Source organism: Cryptomeria japonica, chromosome 2 (genome assembly GCF_030272615.1).
Source record: "Cryptomeria japonica chromosome 2, Sugi_1.0, whole genome shotgun sequence".
Taxonomy (NCBI): Eukaryota; Viridiplantae; Streptophyta; class Pinopsida; order Cupressales; family Cupressaceae; genus Cryptomeria; species Cryptomeria japonica.
The window spans coordinates 367,142,529-367,165,248 of record NC_081406.1 but is presented as its reverse complement, the minus strand read 5'-3'; positions in this window follow the sequence as shown (position 1 = coordinate 367,165,248).

The following is a 22,720-nucleotide window of genomic DNA, read 5'->3' as shown; positions in this document are numbered from 1 at the left end:
GCCTTGGTTGGAACCCTTTTGATTCTTGGTAGTCTAAGGATTGCCTGATAAGGTCAACACTAGTTGTTTGGACTTCACATCATTAGCTTCGTTTCCTCCTTCATTTCCAATATTTTTATTTCTGGTCTAGAACCTGGATTTGTCTAAGTTGTTGTTGTTGTTCTGGTTATTGTAATGAGAGTTGGATGAATTTGTTCCTTCTTTGAAGAATTTCAATGTTCCTTTCTTTACACATGCCTCCTCTACTGGGATGCCATTTTCAATCAATTTGGAAAAAGATGGTATGCATTGGAGTTTGAGTATGTAACTCATCTCGCTATTCAAATTGTCAATAAAAATTTCCATCTTTTCCTTTTCAGGCACATCTCGAGGATATCTTGAAACCATTCATCTCCAATGTTGAAGAAACACCATGAATGTTTCATTGTTATTCTATTTGGTATTGCAGACATCTAGCATGGTGATGGCATGTTGAATGTTGTAGGAATATTGAGTGATAAATTTGTTGACTAATTCATCAAAGGATCTGATAGGAGGTGTGATTTTGGATAGCCATTCCATTGTTTGCCCTCCCAAGCTTCATGGGAATAGTCTCATCAAATAGGTGCAATTATCGGCAAATTATAGGTTCATGGTACAAAATTCCCAAACATGATCTCACGAATCATTTTTCCCATCATATTTGTCAAACTTGGGAATGTCTGAATTTGGGGGAAAAGGTACCATGTTTAACCTTCTGTCAAAAGGATAAAGACAAATTTTGTTTAATGAATACCGTATTGTTGATCCTTGTTGCATGTCTTGCATTTGCTTTTGTAGCATTTGCATTTGCTGTATGAGAGCAACCAAGGGTGCATTTGTTTGCCAAGGGAAGAGTTCTTCCTTCTCATTGTTTCAACTTGGGATAGGCGTGTGTAGCAGTATGTGTGACTCAGGTATGTTTTGCTCGAGTATGTTTTTCTTAGGTATGTTTTGCTCAGGGTCACATGTGTCCTCTTCTCTTTGTTGTTCCTGATAAGTATAGTGCCGAGACCTTGTTCTAAAGGTGTTAGTATCAAAGTCTTCAGGAATCCTAACTCCTTTGCTTGTGAGCATGAGTAGGTATTTTTATTTGTCAACCTCTTTGGAACGAGGCACTTTCTTGACATTATTGGACTAGCTCTTCAGTGATCTTTGTGTCTTCTAGATTTGGATAGTCGAAGGGATTTGATAATCTTCACCCCATACTGGACTCTGGTTGTGTCTAGCTTTGTTTGTTTCATTGAGAGCGAGTGACAATGAGCATCTAGTAGAAACTCTCTGTTATAAAGGGAATGAATTCCTCTTCTGTGTTTCGTTCAGGAGTTGGCGGCTCTACTCGAGGTATGTTGTAAGTAATGCAAACTTCTGGGAAGAAAGCCAGATTGATTTTTCCTTCGTGATTCAAGCATTGGCTGAATGCCACTTTTTGGGAGAATGCTCTACTCCTCAATGGTTCCTTATCAAATTCGTTTGATTTGTTTTGAAGATACAAGCGCAAATGACGAAGGAATGTATGATGAGATTTGAAGAGTTGGCGATTGATGTATAGAAACCTATTCCTTTTAGCAAGTTTCTGAGAACTAGATTGTTGTTTCCTTAACTTAGTGTTGTGATGAATACTCTTTCTTCTCAGAATATGAGGATTAGTCATGCACAAGTGATCAATGGTTTCCTTTTGATTTGTTTTGGATTCACGATATCTTGTTTGGAAACTTAAGTCTACTTTTATCAAATGAAGGTTTAGATGCCCCCTCATGACAAAGTGTGTCAAATGTTATGGAATAAGAGCTTTCCTGATATGGAAACTCGATTTGACAACTTTAGTTTGAAACAAGTATGTTTGTGAAGATAAAATCCGTTTGATTGGAGGACCTTTTGATGTGTGTGATGATGTTACCTGATTCTGATAGGAAAATGTGTTAATCCTTAGCTAGTTTTGGACTTGACAACTTTGTTCTAAGAATATCTTGTTTTTGGAATATTTATTGATACCCTAATTTGAATTTTTGCCTGATGGAGTCCAGTGAGGAAGAAAAAAAAAAAAAATGGCTTCCCAAACTATTTTAAAATTTTTTTCAAAAAAAGTTTATGTTTGCTCTCTGTTTTCTCAATTTCGAATATGCGCTAAGCCAGAGACCCAATGCGCTACCAAATGCTATTAATGCACTAGAGAATGATCTCAATGCGCTAAGCTGCCCTTTTCACGTGCTAACTTGTACTGTTTAGTTTTGACTTAGTTTGGAAAGTTACGCGCTAATATGTCCTACCGACGCGCTAACTTTTGAACTCAATGCGCTAATGTTTGCTTCCAATGCTCTAAGCTGTTGCTCCAAAGTGCCGAGATGTGTTTGAAAAGCACTAAGTTTTAGCTATTGGAATGTTTAAATTTCTTATGCATTATTTTTCAGAATTGATGCGCTATGTTGAAGTTTGTACGCGCTAAAAGATGGTTTCAAAGCACTAAAGTGTTGCTTTTATGCACTAAACTATCCTGTTTGTTTTTGACTTGTTGGTTTTCCTGTGATTTTTAATTTTTTCTCAACTATGATGGATGATTTTTTGAATTATGAAATGAAAACACAACATGAAAGAGATAACCATTTTTCCTAGTCTAAACAAAGAGTGTATATTCTGCGAGGATGTGTTCAAATCCCCAGTGTTTTGACAGGTTTGGATACAGATAATGCAATTCAATCAGACTCTTTATTCAAGGGTCATCGATAATACCATAGCCCACTAGTCTTGATACTCCGTCAGCTCAAACAACCTTGTCACCCCCTAGGGGGCGCCCATTTTTTTGCCTTTTGCCAGAAATTAACTCAAAGTGAATTGCTTCACAATTGACTAGTTATCTTGGGAGATATATGGTGAGTAATCTTGGGGGCAAATTCTTCCCCACCCTTGCACTATGATATTGCAAATGTCTGGATACTGACTCGGCTCAAAGCTTCTAATGCTAAGGTTTGTAATCAGATTTCCTGTTCGGTTGTGAGTGATAAACTCCCTCAGGAGGCTTCCCAACCTTTAGAACAAAGGATTTACATATCGTAAAGATACTGGGGGAAGGTTAATCTCTGCGTGAAACCATTGAAAGGGACTTTCGTCACCCGCCACTTTTGATTATAGTGGGTTGGAACACTTGGTGTCAAAGCCATTCCCCACTTAGGTCATTCCCCTCACACCAACCAAAGAATGGCTTTAAGAGTTGTTAACTCCTCGAGAGGGCAAGCTTGCTAAAGGATTTAAAATGCTTGAAAACATAGAAAGCGTAAGAGTGATTTGGCTTTTTGATCACCCAGTTAAGGGGAGAGCATATACCTTCCACTTTTGAAGCAAGGCACACAAATGTTCTTTTTATCCTTTTACTGCAATGATTTGCTAAAGTCTATTTGGAGATGTTGCTCCAAAAAAGCATGGTTTTTTATTTTATTTCCCAAATCAATGATTTTCTAAGCTAGTAAAAAAAACCTGGTCAACAAAGCAAAAGAGTTCGATTTGGTCAACAAAAGAAATCGATATAGGGGAAGAACTTCCTCTTTTGGTCTACTTCAATTTTTTTGACAAGTGAGGTTCTTTTACTTTGCAAAATTTAAAATTGATCGTTTTAAACACCAAAGGATGGTGAGGTTCTTTTTAAAGCATTTTTGCAAAAACAAAGTTGTTGGTTCTTTTTATAGTTCCAAAATGAAGTGTGTTTTTCTCCTAAGAAAGCAAGAAATGTTTTTGTTTGTTGTTCTTTTTAGATACTTAAAGTAAAGTGTGAGTTCAATTTTATCTAACAAGAAAAAGAAGAAAATTTTAATTTAACTAACTTAACAAAGTTAGCAATACTAAATTACTTCAATCCTAATTTTGATAAAATAAAATTCTTCACCCTGCAAATAAACTGCTAGTTCCCTGCAGTAAAACCAGTTAGCAAAAAATATTGTTTCGTGGACCTCTACAAGTCTATTTAGGCTTCTGTTAAAAGTTTGTTTTCTGCTTTATGCCCGTGATGTGCTACAGAATGGACTGGATGCGCTACAGAAAACCCGTGATGCGCTAGCAAAAAACCTTTATGCACTAAACTGTTTGCTGGATGCACTAGGTTGTTTAATTCAGGCACTTAAAGCTACAGGAAATAGTAAAATGGTCATGCGCTAATGTTAGGTTTTTAAGCACTAAGAAGTGGTTCCAACGCACTAAACAACTGACCAAATGTGCTGAAGTATCAACCGGATGCGCTAGGAGATGTTCTCTACGCGCCGATTCTCATTTCTTGCGTACCTGCAAAGTTAGTCCTATTCAAAAACTGATTTGATAAATGGGGTTATGCCCCACGGTGGGCACCAGAAATGTATGCAGGAAAAACAATGCAATGAAACAAAAATTACAAAAATTCAAAGACTTGCCCACACACCAATGGGACTCTTGGTGCAAGTTATGGAGCTATGTGGAATAGCTCAATTTTCCAAGGGGTGTTCCATTGTTCTCTATCTCACAAGACCCCTCAAGCCAATGCCTTTGCTCTCAGATCATTGAGAAAAGTAACTTAGGGATGGCAATCATGAGAATAAGGGATGCTTTTTGATCAATCTTAGTATGAATGCATCTTATCTATGCATGATTTTAACAAATTAGCTAAACTAGTGATGCTAAGATGACAAGATTAGTAAAATACTATCTTAACATGATATACTAGTTTATATGATTGACTAAGATGATAGAAATGTTGACATTTTGATGATGCTGTGATTATCATTGACGGACACACACTTGCTTTGAGTACACTTTCTTAATGTATGAGTTATGCTCAACCGGTATTTGTTCCAACCGGTATTATGTATTATAGTCTTTAGACTATCGATGTTTTGCAGAAGATGTTTACCGGTCACAAATTGACTGAAGACCTCAAGCGGTATGAAGACCTCAAGCGGTTCGAGGATCTCAAGTGGTACGAAGGAAAAAAGCGGTAGTTAATATTTTTCCAGTCTTCATTTTTGACAACCGGTAATCGGTAAATTGTATAAACCAGTATTACTCTGTGATGAGTTACCAACTGGTATTTCTGTGATGAGTTATCATCCACCAACACTTTGACGGTGATTTTGTGCCATGTTACCAAATGTGTCTAGATGCACTGAACCTAGGAACTTGTAATGTAATCCTATTGGACCGACATGAAATCAGACTCCTTTATAAGGACATCATGTCTAGGGTTTTAAACAATGATGAGGGTTTGTATGTGCGATCATAGAAGAGAAGATTAGGTTTGTGTGAAGAGTAAGCGTGTGGAGATATTGAAGACTGAAGTAATACTAAAATGCATTAACAGTGAGCTATCAAGGATCTAACCAAGCATACTGTGCTAGTATCTAGATCACTCACTTATTTTTTACTCACATCTTCGATAAGTCTGAAACCCTTAACTGGGTAGGCCTAGCAAAGCCTTTGTAAATCCTCTAACAAGGTGGTTCACAATTGTGGATCTTAAATCCTCTCACAAGGTAGTCTTTAACAAGACTTATCTCCTAACAAGATCTGTTCTGGTGAAGAACATTGTATGACCTTAACCGGTCTGGTTTATATTCTGCAAATAATTACTTGTGAGTTTCTGCTCACCGTGGTTTTTCCCATTTGGGTTTCCACATCAAAACATCTTGTGTTATGGTGATTGTGCTCTTATGGGTGAATGCTTTGTTTGCTATTTGGTTTGCATTTATCTTATCCAGTTTATTAGTGAATCTATTGTACCAGTTATCTACTAAACTATTTAAGAGTTTGAGTATAGTAAATTTTGGTATACTAATTCACTCCCCCCTCTTAGTATTCATCAAGAAATGCTTCTAAAATGATTATTAGATTTATTTATATTTCAAAGAGAGATTAAATGCTTTGCTAAAAATGAGTATAAGTATGATGCTAAAGACTTGGATTATGAGAATGAGGGATGAGGGCTCTATTTATAGGAGAAATAGGGCAATTGATGGTCAAGATTGGATGATCTTATCAAGGGTCAGGATTGAAAGTTATAAATCCATGTTTACAATTTTCACCAATGAAATGGTGAAAATTGTCAACATAAGACTGCTTGAGAGGGGATGTAAGAAATATTAAATTCTTGAGAAGATCTCATGGTTGCCTTAGGAGGTAAGGGTTAAGGTAAGGTTAGGGTTATCCATTGGATAAAGCTTTTACGCAAGGGGTAAACTCTTGTGCAAGGGTTAAGGAGATAATCATGGTCAAAGCAATGAATGCTTGATGAGACCCTTGGGTTAGATGAGGGTTGAGTTAGGCAAAAATTCTCTAACCATGCCACAAAGGGTTAGTTAACTATTAATGGTTTGAAAGACTTTGGGGACAAATTTGTAAGAGTCCTTCCAAATTTGGGGGTATTCATCAAGTTAGCTTGTTGAAGGCATACATGCTTTAATGCTTTTGGAAGACTTTACTCCAAATTTGAGAAGTGACATCCTCAAATTTAGGGAAAGGGGATAATTGAAGGGTTTAGGCTTAATTGATTAGGATTAGATGGGTTGTAGAAGAATTTAGGAAAGGGTTTAGGAGGAAAGTGGGAGATGTAGGAAAATGCAAGTGGGTGAGGGATAAATAAAATTAATTAAAATAAATTGCTTTATTTCAATTGTGGTCGTAAGTGGAGGATTTAAATAAATTAGATTTATTTATTTAGAGTGAACAATTTAAATTAAATGTAAATTTAATTAAAAGTAGAGAGAAGGGATTTAATTAAATAAAATGATTTATTTAATTAAATGATGTGAAAGGCTTAAGTGAAATTAAATAAATAAATTGAATAATCTATTTAATCAAATAGAGGAATGTGGATGATTTAATTAAATAAGATTTAACTAAATAGAGGAATGAGAATAAAATGAACATTAAATATTTATTTAGGAATATGGTCATTTTTATACGTCTACAATTCTCATATCTATCATTCCTATCATGCTTATCAAACTTATCATGTTTGTCATACTTAGCAATTCTCTCCGGGCATCTAGAAGCAAAATGTCCTATCTTATTGCTAGAGAAACATTTCAAAGGAAGTTTTCCATCATACTTACCAACTCCTTTAGGAAATCTCCGAGCAATCAATGCTTCAAGATCATCTAGCTCCTTTTCTTGCTCTCCCATCTCTCTTGTCTCTCTTTCATATCTAGATATTCGACACTCATCAGGATCATATTTTTGCTTTCCAAATACAAATGTTGATGCTCTGAATGCTGTCTCAGACTTTCCATGTGATTCTCTAAATTTTCTCAGATCAAATGCAAAAATCTTTCCAACCAGCATATCTCTTGTCATTGTAGTCACACTCTGGATATCATCAATAGCAACAACTTTATGTTTTTAGGTAAGCGGAAAAGATCTCAACACCTTAGAAACAATTTAATCTTCCTCAATGTTCAACTAACATATCTAATACCTAGGACAAGGTCATTCATCTTAGCCATAAAAGAGTGTATGTTCTCATCATCTCCCATCTTTAACATCTCATACTTTCCTTTCAAACTCTGTAATTTAGCAACTTTCACTTATTTATCACCTTCATACAGGATTTCAAGCTTTTCCCAAATCTCATGTGCAGTCTGAACTCCCATTACAATTGTCATCTCAAAATCAATCAGGGCACTAAGCAATGCTTCCTTCGCTCTAATGTTATGTTCAACTTCCTTGACCTCATCAGGAGTAGTTGGTCCATTCAGAGGAGTAGAATAAACATTCTTTGTAATCTTCTAGTAATCTTCTCCAAGACATTTCAAGTGCACTTCCATTCAGTTCTTCCATATAGCATAGTTACTTCCATCAAACCTCAGACTATCCTTCTTAAAAATAACACCTTGAGCTACCATCCCAGATCTCCTCAAGTGGAAGCTTCTTCCAGAGGATCTAGCTCTGGTACCAAAAGTTAGTAGCAAAGAGGAGAAAGATGGAGAGGAGGGGGGGGGGGGGGGTGGGGTGTTGGCGATTGGACCTCATCTGATGACTTCTGATAGTTGCTTATTGGTCTAGGGTTGTCAATGATGGCAACTCTTCTTGGAGATTCAATTCGGCTGTCATGATTCATCGTATCCAGAAGCTAGAGTTAACTGGTAAATCGGGGCATCTCAGTATTGTTTTGGTCTGGAATGATTTCTGATGATTGTGATATATTTGGTGATTGATTTTATAATCTTGATGAATGAGAATATCCTTAGGAAGTGTATGAATATAATCTTTTGGTCTGATGCTATGTTTTGTTCGAGATTGAAGCCGACTTGGAGCTACACGTTACACTTCTTGAAGCCGACTTGAAGGAGATTACTTTTATGTTATGATCGGATACAGAAGATCAAATTGGTGATTGATTTTTGATATATTTGTATTGTGGTGACCCATTTTGGTGTGATTAAGTGCAGTCTTATGTGCACATTTGGTTTACAGACAATCCGGTAGCTATCAGAGACAGAAATAGAGTATTTGCAGAACAAGGATAGTCAGAGATCTTGTGCTTAACTGAAACTCATTCTTTCATTGTCAAATGATATCTTAGAGTTTATTTCATTATATTCTCTCATCGTAATCAAATTGTAAGTCAGTGAGACTTCCCTGAAGGTTGTAGCCTTCTGGTTATTTGTAAATGAGCAGTGAGCTCTAGGCAGTGAGCTTGAATGCAAGTGCATTCCCTATCTATGTAATATTTATGTACTAATGGCCATAGTTTATGAATATTGTGGGTTCCAGCCCCACCGTGGTTTTTCCCTTTCTAGGTTTCCATGTAAAAAATTCTGGTGTTGTGGATCTATGGTTTATTTGTTGCTTGTTAATGTTCTTTTCTGTTATGCATTGCTAACTAGTGGATAAAGAATAATTTTGTGGATTTGATTTCTGGTAGATCATTGATTAACCCTCCCCTCTTAGTGATCCCTAATTCTAACAATTGGTATTAGAGCCTAGTTCCTCTGAAAAAGATTAACCGCTTGAGGAAGGTCTGGGAGATTGATTCAATGGATTCCAGTTTTCAGAGACAACTCAATGTGGCACTTGAGGATCTTGATGCAGCTAGAAATGAGATTTCTACCTTGAAGAAGAAATTGAATGCTGCTGATGAATTCATTAGTGATATGAAGGAAAAAGCAAGTGTTTGTAGAGAGAAGATGAAGGAATTGATGGATAAGTTGAAGGAGAAAGAAGATCAAATCATAGAATATCAGGATAAAGTTGATAAAGTTAACAAGCTTGAGAGAGAAAATGATGCTTTGAAGAATGAGATGCAATCCATTGTGATGAGGCTGACTAAGGAGATTGAGAACCAAAAGAAGAATGAGGAAAATCTGGCACAATCATTGAAGGGAAGAGCTGATGAATGCTTCAGGCTTACCTATGAGAATGATCACTTGAAGCTTGAGTTGACACTATCAAGGAATAATGGTCAAGAACTTGAAAGACAGATTGCTACCTTGAGGGATGAACTTGCTACTACCAATGAATACAAATACAAATTCAAAGCTAGTTCAACAAGGCTTGATGAGATGCTGGAAAGTCAGAGACATGGAAAGGATATGAGAGGCCTAGGATTTGAGAAAGGTGAATCCTCTAGATCTGGACAAGGCAATGCAAAACTTGATCAGAAGAAGAGAAAAAATCCTCTGGTAAGACAACCTAATGCTCTTAAATTCAATGGTATATGTATTAATTGCAATAAGTTTGGTCATATGGCAAGTCAGTGCAGAAGTAGGATGAATAATGGAATGATGAACAACATGAATAATTTTCCTACCTTTACCGGTCAATGATTCATATGCAATAATTTTGGACACAAGTCAAATATGTGTAGAGTAGTAATGAATAAATTTCAAAATAAGAGATGCTATTCTTGTTGAATGTTTGGACATATCTCTAATTAGTGCAGGATAAGACCAAATCAGATGAACATCAGACCTATATTGAATAATGTTGTTTGCAGAGCATGCAACAAAAATGGTCACATTGCAAAGTACTGTAGAAGCAAAAATAGTGCTTCAGTAAATAAGAACAAATTAAATGAAAAGGGAAAGGCAAAGGTTGATGAGATCAGAGATCAACATAAGAAGATGTGGGTAAAGAAGGATGAATCTAAGGTAGATAATGGATCTATACCAGAATTTGATGCAAAACCTTCATTCAATAACTAGGTCTTTTGACCTTAGGGGGAGGAAAACTCATACAAATCTTGCAGTACCCCTTGATGAGATATGTAGTCAATGGATTACAGATGAGAGGAATTGAACTTCAGTTGATATCTAGGATTCAAATGGCTGATTTTGGCATCTGGTAGTTAAACAGGGCATCCAGTTGGATATCTGAGGCGCATTTATCTCTAAGTGAAATTAGGGTTTGCAAAATTAAAAAGGGCAAATACGAGAGTCATTATTCACTTTGTGAATAATGTTTTTGAACTAGCATCCTCTTCTTCCATTGCTACTCCACTGGTTGTTGAATTCAAGGATAGACCCCATCATGTGTTCAAGAAGCATCCTTACAAATTCATGAAGGTCAACCCAGTTGGAGCTTTCTCTTTCATTCTGCACAGAGTTTTTCATTTTGATGATGTGTGTTTTAGTATCAATCAAGAAGGAAGATTGAGAGGGGGGGGGGTGAATCAGTCTTCACCAGATACAAAGAATTAAACTCCAAAACATAAACTGATAGACCGCAACAATAAACCGATAAGAAAATTAACAACTGTGTGTGTGAAAAGTGGAATAATGATCTGTATCTGCAAGACACAACACTTCAATTAAGTCATTACATGTATGGTTAGATAGATATAAGCATGAATAATAAAACCATAACAAATCGACCAATTGACTTCTATAAGATGCGAGTATAAGATTGCTCTCAGATTTTTATAAGCAATACCAGTGACTAGACTACACCAAGATGAAGGATTTAATCTATATGAGCACGATATTAAGCTAGATGGATGTAATATGGATGAACAATTCAAGCAGTAACGAATTCAAGCAATATGGATAAAACTAAATATGGATACAACTAAATATGGATGCAAATAATCTAAAAAAACACAATATATTCAATGACTCCAGAGCAAAAATCAGCATAATAATAATAATCTCCGAGCGTGTTCTCAAAAATCTCTAGGATGATTTTGAAATATCTCTGGGGTGATTTTTGAAATATCTCTCGGGTGAATTGGATGAGAGCTGAAGGCTGAATTTATAGAGAATTACAAGAGAGATGATGAAAAAGCTCAATTTAGGATTAATTGAAAGTAATTGAGAAATTAGGTTCAGTTAACCTTGAGATAGATTCCAATTATAGTTTAATTGAAATGCATTCAAATAAGAAGTTCAAGTTGCATTGGAAATAAGATTTAATTAAATCCATGCACTTGTGATAAAAATAGATAATTCTTTGATTTATTCAAGAAAAGAGTCTTTTCAATGCAACTGAACTTCTTTTTTTGAAAAGCTTTGAGTTCCAATTTTAGAGAATAATTCAATAATTCAATTAATTGCTTTTCTGATTTCATGTTCTAAATTTAAAAAAAGAAATAATATCTCAAGTTTGATTTCTCTCTCAATTTAATTCTTTTATTTTATTTTCAATTCAACTCTTGCTTTGTGATTAATTCTTCTTTTGTAATAAATTAATTCCTTTTTGCATGATTAATGGCAAATTAATTAATTAATTAAATATGCAAGGATATTTAATAAAAAATGATTTTCTTGGAATGATTTAATTAATTAACTAAATATTGTATTAATATTGAGTAATTGACTTGCCATGTGATATTTGATGATTAAAGAATTAATAATGTGCTCAAGATTGATTTAATTGTCTTTGGTTAGGACCTTGGTGATGTTGTCGAGATTAGGGGCCCATGGTTTAGATGACCATTTTTAGGGTATTACATTTGCCCCTCTTTGAATTAATGTGCGAGCAACGCGTTGGTTCAAAGAATGTGTGATGTCTAGGAGATACTAGTTTTGAACTTGATTGATCACGAACTAGATGAAAAGTAAGGTGTTTAGTTTGATTCCAAGCGATGAAGCTGAATGAAGTCTGATTAAAGCAATACCGATCCCAAACTTGATTGAGCTTAGGAACAATAGAGAAAAAAGATACCGAACTTGAACTTGATTGATCAAGAGGCAGATCTTACTGATCTAGAACTTGATTGAACTAGACAAAGCGAGCGAAGATAAAAATCAATCTTGAACTTGATTGATCAAGACACGATGAGCAAAGATAAACTGTCCAGCTTGATTCAATGCGATGAAACTGAACACCTGCTTAGATTTAGTGTGTGATCAAAGATACTCTTTAAAATTTTGATTGAGTTTTAAATGAATAATCAGCTTGATGAAAAGTGATGAAACTGATTAACGTTAAGAGATTGATTCAGAAAAAGACAAATATCAGCTTGATATGAAGCGATGAAACTGATATGCTCCTAGTGATTGATTTTAATTCAGATGATCGAGAGATCTCAACTTGATATGAAGCGATAAAGATGAGATACCCCTTAGCAATAAGAATTTGTTTGATTTTCTTTAGTTGAAAAGATTTTCGCTCGACTTTCAATAAAGATTTGAAAATTTTCTCGATATTGAAGAATGTGAGGTCATAAGGTCACGAGTATGCCCCCTCGAGAGAGAAATTGAAAGATAGCGAGGGTACATTATAGGCAATTTTGAGTGATGATAATGATTTGAGCACAAAGAATAATTCTGAGGAATTTTTGAAAATTTGGTGTTGATTGATAAGAAATTGAGCACAAAGTTGATTTGTAGAATGAAAATTGAATTGAGATTCAGCGTTGATTCATGAGAAATTGAGCGCAATTAGAAGAAAGAATGAGATTTTGATGAAAAGCGCTAAGTGGTCCAATTCTGTGAAATTGACTAGCAAAATGATCTCAAATTTTGATTTTAATCCCGAAAATGGAATCAAAACGGGGAAATTAGCTAAGGGTACAATTTTCATGTCCATCGGAGCAAGTTGAAAAATTAGGGTTTTGGCTATATAAGGGGTAAAAGTGTCATTTTCAATTCATTTTAACCTCCCAAGTTTGAAAATTCAAAAAGCCTTCTATGAAGAAAATGGTGGTCCCTACTCGTGAGCATCGATTTGAGCACTAGAGATGACATAATCGATCGCGACACTATGAGCCAACGGTAAGTGGTCAATCTTAAGCCTCTTTATGTTCTCAATTTTGAATTTTTTTGTTCATTTTTCAAGTTTTAGCACATTTGAAATCAACGCTTCTCGTTTGTCATGCGAGACAGGATCGTGTCTCGTACGACAAACTGTTGAAGTTTGTTTTGTCATTTTAGGCCATTAGATTTGTCATTCTAATCCCACCCTTATGTCGTATGATAACATGCATAAAAGACCATTTTGTTGTTCAGGGTGTAATATTTTATCGTATGGGGTTATTTTGTTGTATGAGGCCCAATCCTGACTCGTACGAGTTGCTGCCCTTCTGTGTTTTTTCGTTTGGGAAATAGTGAGCATTTTTGAAGGTCTAAACTTGAAATTTTGATTTTGCAATTGACGTAGTTGGATTTGCATGATGTTTTACTTCTCTTGTAGGCTTATTTGGAATATTTTATGATGCTTCGTTGTTTGATTTTTGTAGGTTTGATTACCTCATGTGCTCTTCAAATGCGTTTATCCTCCTACCATGACATTAGTGCGACAGTTATTTGAGGTTTAGTAGGCACATATTGATTTGTACGGTTTGACACACCTTCTTGGTTTACCAGACATCCATGTGAATCACAAAATGCTCACATCATTGGTTGAGCGATTCCATTAAGAGCATAATACCTTTCATTTGCCAATGGGGGAGATGACTATCACTCCCAAGGATATATATAGGATCCTCTGTATCCCTTTTGCTGGGGATGGATATAGGATCCTCCATATCCCTTTTGTTGTTACCTAGATTACAAGCAGTTAGGCATGTCTTAAGGGATTCAGATATTTTGACATGTTCCATCAGTTGGGACATCATGATGAGTAGGTATAGTGAGGAGTTTCCTCTGGCTTGTGTTCTAGCAGGTTTTATTGGCTATTTTCTGATGCCAGATAGGGGACAATAGGGATTCCAATGTGGATGGGGCAGGATGCTAGAGAGGCTGATTGAGATGCCTCAGAGGCTTGGCTGGGGTTCCTGTATGTTAGCCCACATGTATCACGAGATGCATGAGGTTGTGTACAGGGAGGGCAAGAGCATGGCTGCTGGAGTTTTGATTTTATAGGTTTGGGCTTGGGAACATCTTCCAGTTTGTCGGCCGATTGTAGATGATAGTAGAGAGGAGGGCAAAGACATATGCTTTGCGGCAGGAGGTCCTTCACCAGATGAGTAGGCCGACATACTATGTTGGAGTGTACATCGTAGCATTTCCAGTTGCGCAACAGGTTGTTCCCTACTCATAGTACATAGCATGGTCGGAGGGAGCTCGAGCACCTCGTCAGGATCCTGAGTTGTAGGCTCCACCTCCTCCACCAGGTGATGAGGGAGAGGCTGAGAGCTAGATATTCTTTTTGTAGCTCTGATATTTTTTTGTAGACATAGCCATTTTTTTGTAGCCTATACGATTCTTGCTCTAATGGGGGTTTGTATATGTCATTTGACATCATTTTGTACTTTGAGACTTTATACGATATATATACGAGATCCGATTTGACTTCATCATACTTGTGTTAATTCGATTATGAGATGCTTTCTATATGCGTTATTCTATGTGTATGCATTTATTTTCAGCATGAATGAATGTAATGCAAATTGATTATGAATGTCTATTTTTGTTTCTTTTCATATGCAAATAAATGAATGTAAATGAGTAATGAGTAATGCAATGTTTTCATTTTTCTATGCAATAAGATGAATGCAAATGAGTAATAATGAAATGTATGAATCTATATAAGATGTTTATGTATGCAGCTAACATCTCAAAACACAAGTACTCGATCGGAGAAATGATGAAAAAGAGACCACTTAGCTAAGAAATGATGATGCTTCCATCTCTCATTCAGAATATAAAGAGATCATTATTATACCGAAGTCACTCTAAATTCACAAAATACAGAATGAAATGCAACCTAAACCTAGTCACTAGATTTTAAATGCTTAAGATTCATCACCGAGAATAATGAAAATAACTGGCAGATTAGAGTTCCTTTCTTTTTCAATGTGCAATTTTAATTATCTTGTCCATAATGATCCTTTTTTTGTTCATATCCTTGGAAAGATTTCACAGGGACCCGAATTGCATCATAAAGAAATTTCCTCAAAACAAACAAAGAAATGATGTGGACCTCCTTGTAGCATTCAAATAAGCGGAGTCAAGGTATGTGTTGCAATTTCACCTTGATGTGAAGGCTCTTATCACAGACACCCAAGTGATTAGATGTTTCCAGATCATTGGGATCATTTCTACAAGTGAAAAACAAAGAAATATTATGCCCCCAATCCTTGCTCCTCTTAGTCATGATAGACTTCCTCGAGTTACTCAGAGGGATAATAATCAAAAACCAATATAAAAGACAACACACAAAGAAAATTTTCATGCATAGCTCAAACTGTGTAGTGATTGTTTTCCGTTATGTTGTTTTGCTTGTTAACTCAGTGACAAAACTCTTCAGTAGTCAGGAGACAGGTGACTGACTCGGAGTGGACGACCAGGTTTCACTGACAAAAAGATGACTTGGTTAATAGTGATTAGGACATGTAATGTGCTCTGTTGATTAACCTAAGACTAGAGCATTGATCAGTTTCAAGTCATGAGGGTTCTAACGAACCATGATGTCACAAAAGTGACTATAAAATATGTACAAGCGGAAGCAAAGATGCTGGAAAGCGAGAATGCCAACGTTGCATCGATAGATGGAGCGCTTTGAGTAGAAGAGGCATCTATTTACCAGGTTTTCACCTGCTTGATAGAGATTCATTTGTTTTTTTTACCAAGGTGCCTATTTACCAAGTTTTCACCAGGGCATTTTCTCTCTTTATATTTTTTTTCTTTTCTTTTTCTATTTTTTTTTCTTTTTGATTTTTTTGATTTTTTCAGGACTTTTTCAGCTGTACAGGTTGTTGGAGCAGAGAATGCTAAGTGAATAATTTCTTCAAGTGGATGGTGTTAATCGGTTCATAGAGATATTCTCCTTCTGAGTTTGAGAAATGATAAGCACCAGAGCTGAAGACTACAGTAACGATGTAGGGACCCAACCAGTTGGGTTCAAACTTCCCTTTGTTGTCTCAAAACTGTTGATTTTTTGGATTTTCTCTTAGAACTAGGTCACCAACCTAAAATTCTCTTTGTCTAACCTTCTTGTTATATCCTCTAGACATTCTCTTTTGATATACTTTGAGATGATCAAATGCCACTTGCTGATGCTCATCCAACAATTCAAGTTCTTGCAATCTAGATATTCTATAGTCTTCATCAGTAACAAGACCTTGCAAAGAAACTCTTAGAGATGGCATTTCTACTTCAATAGGTAATATTGCTTCGGACCCATACACCAAAGAGAAAGGTGTAGCCCCAGTAGGTGTTCTAATACTTGTTCTATAGGCCCATAATGCAGGATTGAGCTGCAGATGCCAATCCTTCCTGGATTTGTTCACTGTTCTGTGCAAGATAGTCAATAGGTTTTTGTTAGATGCCTCAGCTTGTCCATTACCTTGAGAATAATATATTGATGACCAATGTTGTTTAAATTTGAATTTCTCACAAAGCTCATCTAGGTCTTTATTCTTGAACTGTCCTCCATTATCAGTCACAATGGACGAAGGTATCCCATACCTGCAGATGATATAGTTTAAGATGAACAAGGCGACTTGTTTACTAGTTGCTTTGATGAGCGGAACCACTTCTACCCACTTGGTGAAATACTCAGTGGTAGTTATGATAAATTTATGTCCATTAGATGATGGAGGATATATCTAACTAATTAGATCAAAGGCCAATGTGTAGTAAAGGGTATGAGATCCCTTGCCAGAGCATGTATGAGGTTCCTATGTAGCAGACATTTTTCACAGGTCTTAGCAAATTTAATGGCATCTTTCTCCATGTCTGGCCAGTAGTAGCCAACCCGTAGTAGTTTCCGAGCTAAAGTAAGACCATTCGAATGAGATCCACAAATACCTTCATGAACTTCCGATAATGCACGTTTAGATTCTTCAGTTTCTAGAAACCTAAGCAATGTACCATCCAAACCTCATCTAAATAGATCGTTAGCAATGATAACATACCGTGAAGAGTTTCAAGTTAGGTTTCTTTTCTCATTACGAGTAATATTTTCAGGGATAATTTGGTCTCGTAGATAAGAGTAGATGTGGTTGTATCAGGATGAGTCATGTCCAATAATAGAACATACTATTTGGGTCCTAGGAGAATCATAGGCCGGGTAATGTAAATCTTCCACCAGGAATTCAAAGCAAAAATTGGGTTCTTGTAACTTAGGTATAGATGCCAAGGTGGCCATAGCATCTGCTGCTCTGTTTGTGGATCTGGGAATCTGTTGGAATGATACAAAATCAAAATACTTCTTAAGATCATCAACCATCCTCTTATAAGGCATCAATTTCTCATCTTGAGTCTGATATGTATTATTGATTTGATTTATGATCAGCTGAGAATCTCCATAGATGTGTAATTCTACAACCTTCCATTCAATAGCTAGCTTTATCCCATTTACCAAAGCTTCATATTCTGCAATGTTGTTTTTGAAAGGGAACAAAATCTTATAAGACTTTGGGATTGAATACTTCTAAGGAGTAATAAATAGTATTCCAGCACCGAAACTATTTTGAGTAAAAGACCCATCGAAGAACATCTTCCAGGGTTGTTGAGTAAGGTGCATTATTGATTCATCTGGAAACTCTATATGCAATGGTTGAGAGTCTTCAAGTGGAGCTTCAACAAGTTGATCAACAATTACCTATCCTTTTATGGCTTTGTGTTCCACATATTCAATGTCAAACTCTGTAAGGATCATGAACCATTTTGCCAATCTTCCTGTAAGTGTTGCTTTGCTGAGAAGATATTTGAGTGGATCAATTTTAGCCACCAGCTTGACTGAATGTGCTAACATGTAGTGTCTTTGTTTTTGTGATGCAAAGACTAATGCCAAGCATTCTTTTTCTATTATACTGTAGTTCATTTCATAGGACACCAATGTTCTGCTGATGTAATAGATGGCTCGTTCCTTTTTATTTTCATCCTCTTGTGCCAGAAGTGCCCCCAATGATGAATCAATTGCTGATATGTATAAGATTAATGGTTTACCCTGAATAGGTGGCATCAATATCAGTGGATTTGACATGTACTCTTTGATTTGTCGAAGATGTTGTTGACATTCCTGATCCCAATTGTATATTAGTCCTTTCCTCAATACTTTTGTGAAAGGTTGAGCTTTGTCTGCTAGCTGAGAAATTAAGCATCTGATGGATTGGAGACGTCCCTATAGACTTCTCATTTGATTGATGTTCTTTGGAGGTGACATTTCCATTATGGCTTGGACCTTCTCAGGATCGACCTTGATTCCCTTCTTTGAAATGATGTAGCCAAGTAGTTTACCAGATGTCACTCCAAATGCACACTTTTTTGGATTTAACCGGAGTTTGAACTTTTCCATTCTGTCTAGTATAGGACCTAGCTCTTGAATATGCATGGATCTCTTCATAGTCTTTACTAAGGTGTCATCAACATAATCTTCCATATTCTTGTGCATCATGCCATGAAAAATAGTAGTGACTTCTCTTCGATAGGTTGCTCCTGCGTTCTTTAGCCCAAATGGCATGACATTCCAGCAAAAGGTCCCCCATGCATAGGTGAAAGCTATCTTTTCTTGATCTCCAGGAGCTATTTTGATCTGATTATATCTGGAGAATCCATCCATTAGTGAGTACATCTCATGCCCAGTAGTCATGTCGACTATCATATCAATGTTTGGTAATGGGAAGTCGTCCTTCAGACAAGCTTTGTTGAGATCTCTGAAGTCTGTGCAAAATCTGATAGATTTGTTTGCCTTTGACAATTGTACTATGTTTGAAATCTATTCAGCATAATCTATAGCTCTAATGAAGCCAACTTTTAGCAGCTTTTCTAGTTCAACCTTGACCAGCAGTGCCACATGTGGGTGCATCTTACGAAGTTTTTGCTTGACTGGTTTAACTCCTGGTGTGATAGAAAGATGGTGCATGATGAGATTAGGATCTAGGCCTGACATATTAGAGTATGTCCATGCAAAGTTTATTTTCTTTTCTGAGAATAGATGAGTGAAATCCTTCAATTCTTCTGCTGATAGTGATTGAGCTACATGAATGATGTGTCGTATCTCTTGACTCCCAATGTTCACTGGCTGAGTTGGCTCGATCAATATAGAAGACCTTTCTTGAAAATGACTTGGCAGTATATCAAGTATCTCACCTTTAGGTGCCTCAGAGAGGTTTTCACCCTTAGGTACGTCCTTTATTTTCTCTTTTTTAGATTTTGACATCGCCACAATGTGGTTTTCGCCATTAGATCTTTTATTTTTATTTTTCTTGTTTTTGCGACTAAGATACTTGATATCCGCTCCAGTCATGTTTTCACTTTGTTCAATGGTGGAAGAGTCCATAGGTTCAACTGCATTGAGATAATAGGCTAATGTATAGTCATTGGCAAAGGTAGGTATATTCATTGGCTGCTTTTGTAATGTGCAGTCAATCAGTTGTGGATGTACTAAGGATAAATTTTGGACAGGTTTGAGAGCATTCACAGTATTGTCATCACAACTGCGGATTGAAAAGTTGAGTTCTAGAAGGATACCTTGCGTAAGTGTCTTGAGACAAGGAAGAGTCAGATCATAATTATTAAAATTCACATTAATATTTAGTTGATCTAATCCAATAGACATACTTGTAGCATCATTCTCTACGCTAGACTGGACTTCATATCGTGGTTCGACAATAATAAGATCAGTAGACATATTTTCATTGTTTGCATCAGATAATTAAAAATTTGATGCTGAGTAGATATTGTCCTGAATAGGACTGTTGTCAGAGTCATTTGAGTCATCGGATGAAGTTTTCAAGTCTTCTTTAAGTGATTTAGTGAGTATATGTATGATATCAACACGAACATCTTTAATGCTGCAAGTTCCTTCAAGTTCTGGCTCATTTGTCATTTGTATCTGACACACCTGTTGACATGATCTTGATATTTTTGTGATTTGCTGTCGTCTACTCCATTCAGCTTCTTCTAGACTGATAATTGGTTCTGCTTCTGTTGCTTCCAATTCTTCCTGTGTAGTGCTATACCTGATTTATTTTGTTTTAGCATAGGGGCACATAGATGAGAATTTTTTTGGTATTCTTCCTTCTTTCAGTTCTTGTTCATAGTTTGCTTGTCTCTTTTGTCTAATTTCCTATATTTCCTTCTCTAGTTTTATGCGCATCAGTTCTTGAGCATCATCTGTGGTACTAGTAGACTCTCATGGAGTTTCTATAGTGGATATATCTGAGAGGTGATCTGAACCCCATTCATACTCATTTGACTCAGTCACTGAATCTTCTACCTATTGTCTACCAGTGTATGTGACTGGAATTTTCAGCAGTGTGAACAATTACCTGAACCTTTCTACTTCTTCTTTTATATCTTCTGGGACCTCTACTTCTTGTAGTATTGTAGCTAATACCACTGGAACTCAAGCACTGACTATTTTTTCTCTCTTGATTGCTAGTTCCTCTTGTTTTGTTTCATAGTTGTCTTGAAGTTTTTATTGAGTGTTTACCTCCTGTAATGTTAAAGGCAGTGTCTTTTTCTTCCACTTAGTCTTAGAAGCATGTTTTTGATCTGATATTTTTCCTGGAGTGTATCCTAGTCTAGCTTTGTCATTTGTGGATTTGGTTTGTGTGTGAGCTTGAATTTCATCCTCAGAATGTTACCTGTAATAAGTTAGTTTCACAAAATACAATGGAAATGCATACAGGAAATCCAAAATCCACCAATGAAACTACATGAAATACATACTAAAATAAAACATTATTTTACCTTCATGTCTTATGTCTCATTGTGTCCTAACTCCACTGTTCCTGGTTGTAGATGGTGTGCTCTCAGACAATGCACTATTGGCTTCCAAGATGGCATATGAAGAATGGACTGATAACTTGTAGTTAACTGATAGTATGATATGCAAAGCTACATGATTATGCTAAAATGATAATGCTATATGCTTATATTGCTAAAATGATATTTTCTATTTGCTAATTGCTTCAAAAACTCACGGATGTATATGATTGATTGAAAACTATTTTGAAGACCAACTCTCTCAACTGAAGCTCTTGATTTTATAGACTTTGAGAGGATGAGATGATGTGGCTTAGATCAACGGTCATGATCATATCTATAGATTTGGATGGCTGTGAGCAAAGGTGAAGGTTGAGAGAAAGGGGGAAGGAGAAGACAAGTGTCACTCATCTCAACTTGACTGGGTTGCTGACTAAGGGAATCTAGGGATGGTTGGAGGAAATTTAGGCATGAGAGGACAAGTGGACTCAAGTCCTTCCTAAGATATAGGGGGTGTTGGAGAGAATATAGGAAATGGTTATGAAATATGTGTACGTACACAATTTTCATTAAGTTTTGGAAGTTGGAGATAAATGATGAATTAATATTTAAGAAATATTAATTTCTTTAGCCACATGTTTGATGAGTTGGCAAAGGGAAAATGAAGTGGAGATGGAGGGTGAGTTGGATAAGAAAGATTAAATAATTTAGGAATTATTTAATATTTGAGACTATAGGATAGGAGAATAACTATTAAATATTAGATATTTAATTGTTTGGAGGAGATAACTAAATATTAGATATTTAATTAACTTAGTTAAAGGAATAATTAAATATTAGATATTTAATTAATTAGAAGAATAGGATAATTAAATATTAGATATTTAATTAATTAGAAGAATAGGATAATTAAATATTAGATATTTAATTAATTAGAAGAATACGATAAATGAATTAATTAATAAAATATTAATTAATAGAAAGGCATGAAAATGAATTAAATAAATTAATCTTTACAAATTAACTATTTAATACAAGAATAATTATTAAATAAATATAAAATATTTATTTAATTGCTCATAGCCAATTTTAGGTGTATACATTTTGCCCCTCTTTGAAATAATGTGAAAACAACATTGTTTCAAAGATTAAATCAAGTCTTGATAATGTGCGTGATGGAGATTGAAAATCCCGATTGTGTGCCCCCTCAGGAGATTGATCGTGAAATTGTCGAAAATTCTGGTTTGAACGATTGATCTCATGATAAAAATTTAGTCAATTAAATTCATTTGGAGAAAACAAATTAAATTGCCCCATTGAAATTAATTACTCTTCAAAATAGTAAATATAAAATTAACCAAGGCTAATTTTAACTTCATTGTTATCCTTGTCAGCTTTTTGTTTGAAAATATTCTTGCTGAGGTGGTGAAATGGTGATTCCGGTGGAGAACCATCATTTTGAGCGAGTTTAGCGATATCAGTGACCTATCGAGTATGGGTATCCAGTATGTATCTTATCCTGAGCCTTGTTTTCAAGTTTGAATTCAAAATTTCATGTTTTAAAGTGCTTTTTTGGATTTTTTTGGCATTATTTTAGCATTTTTGCAATTTGTTTTAGCACATATGCAACTAGGTTTAGTGCAAATGCTTAG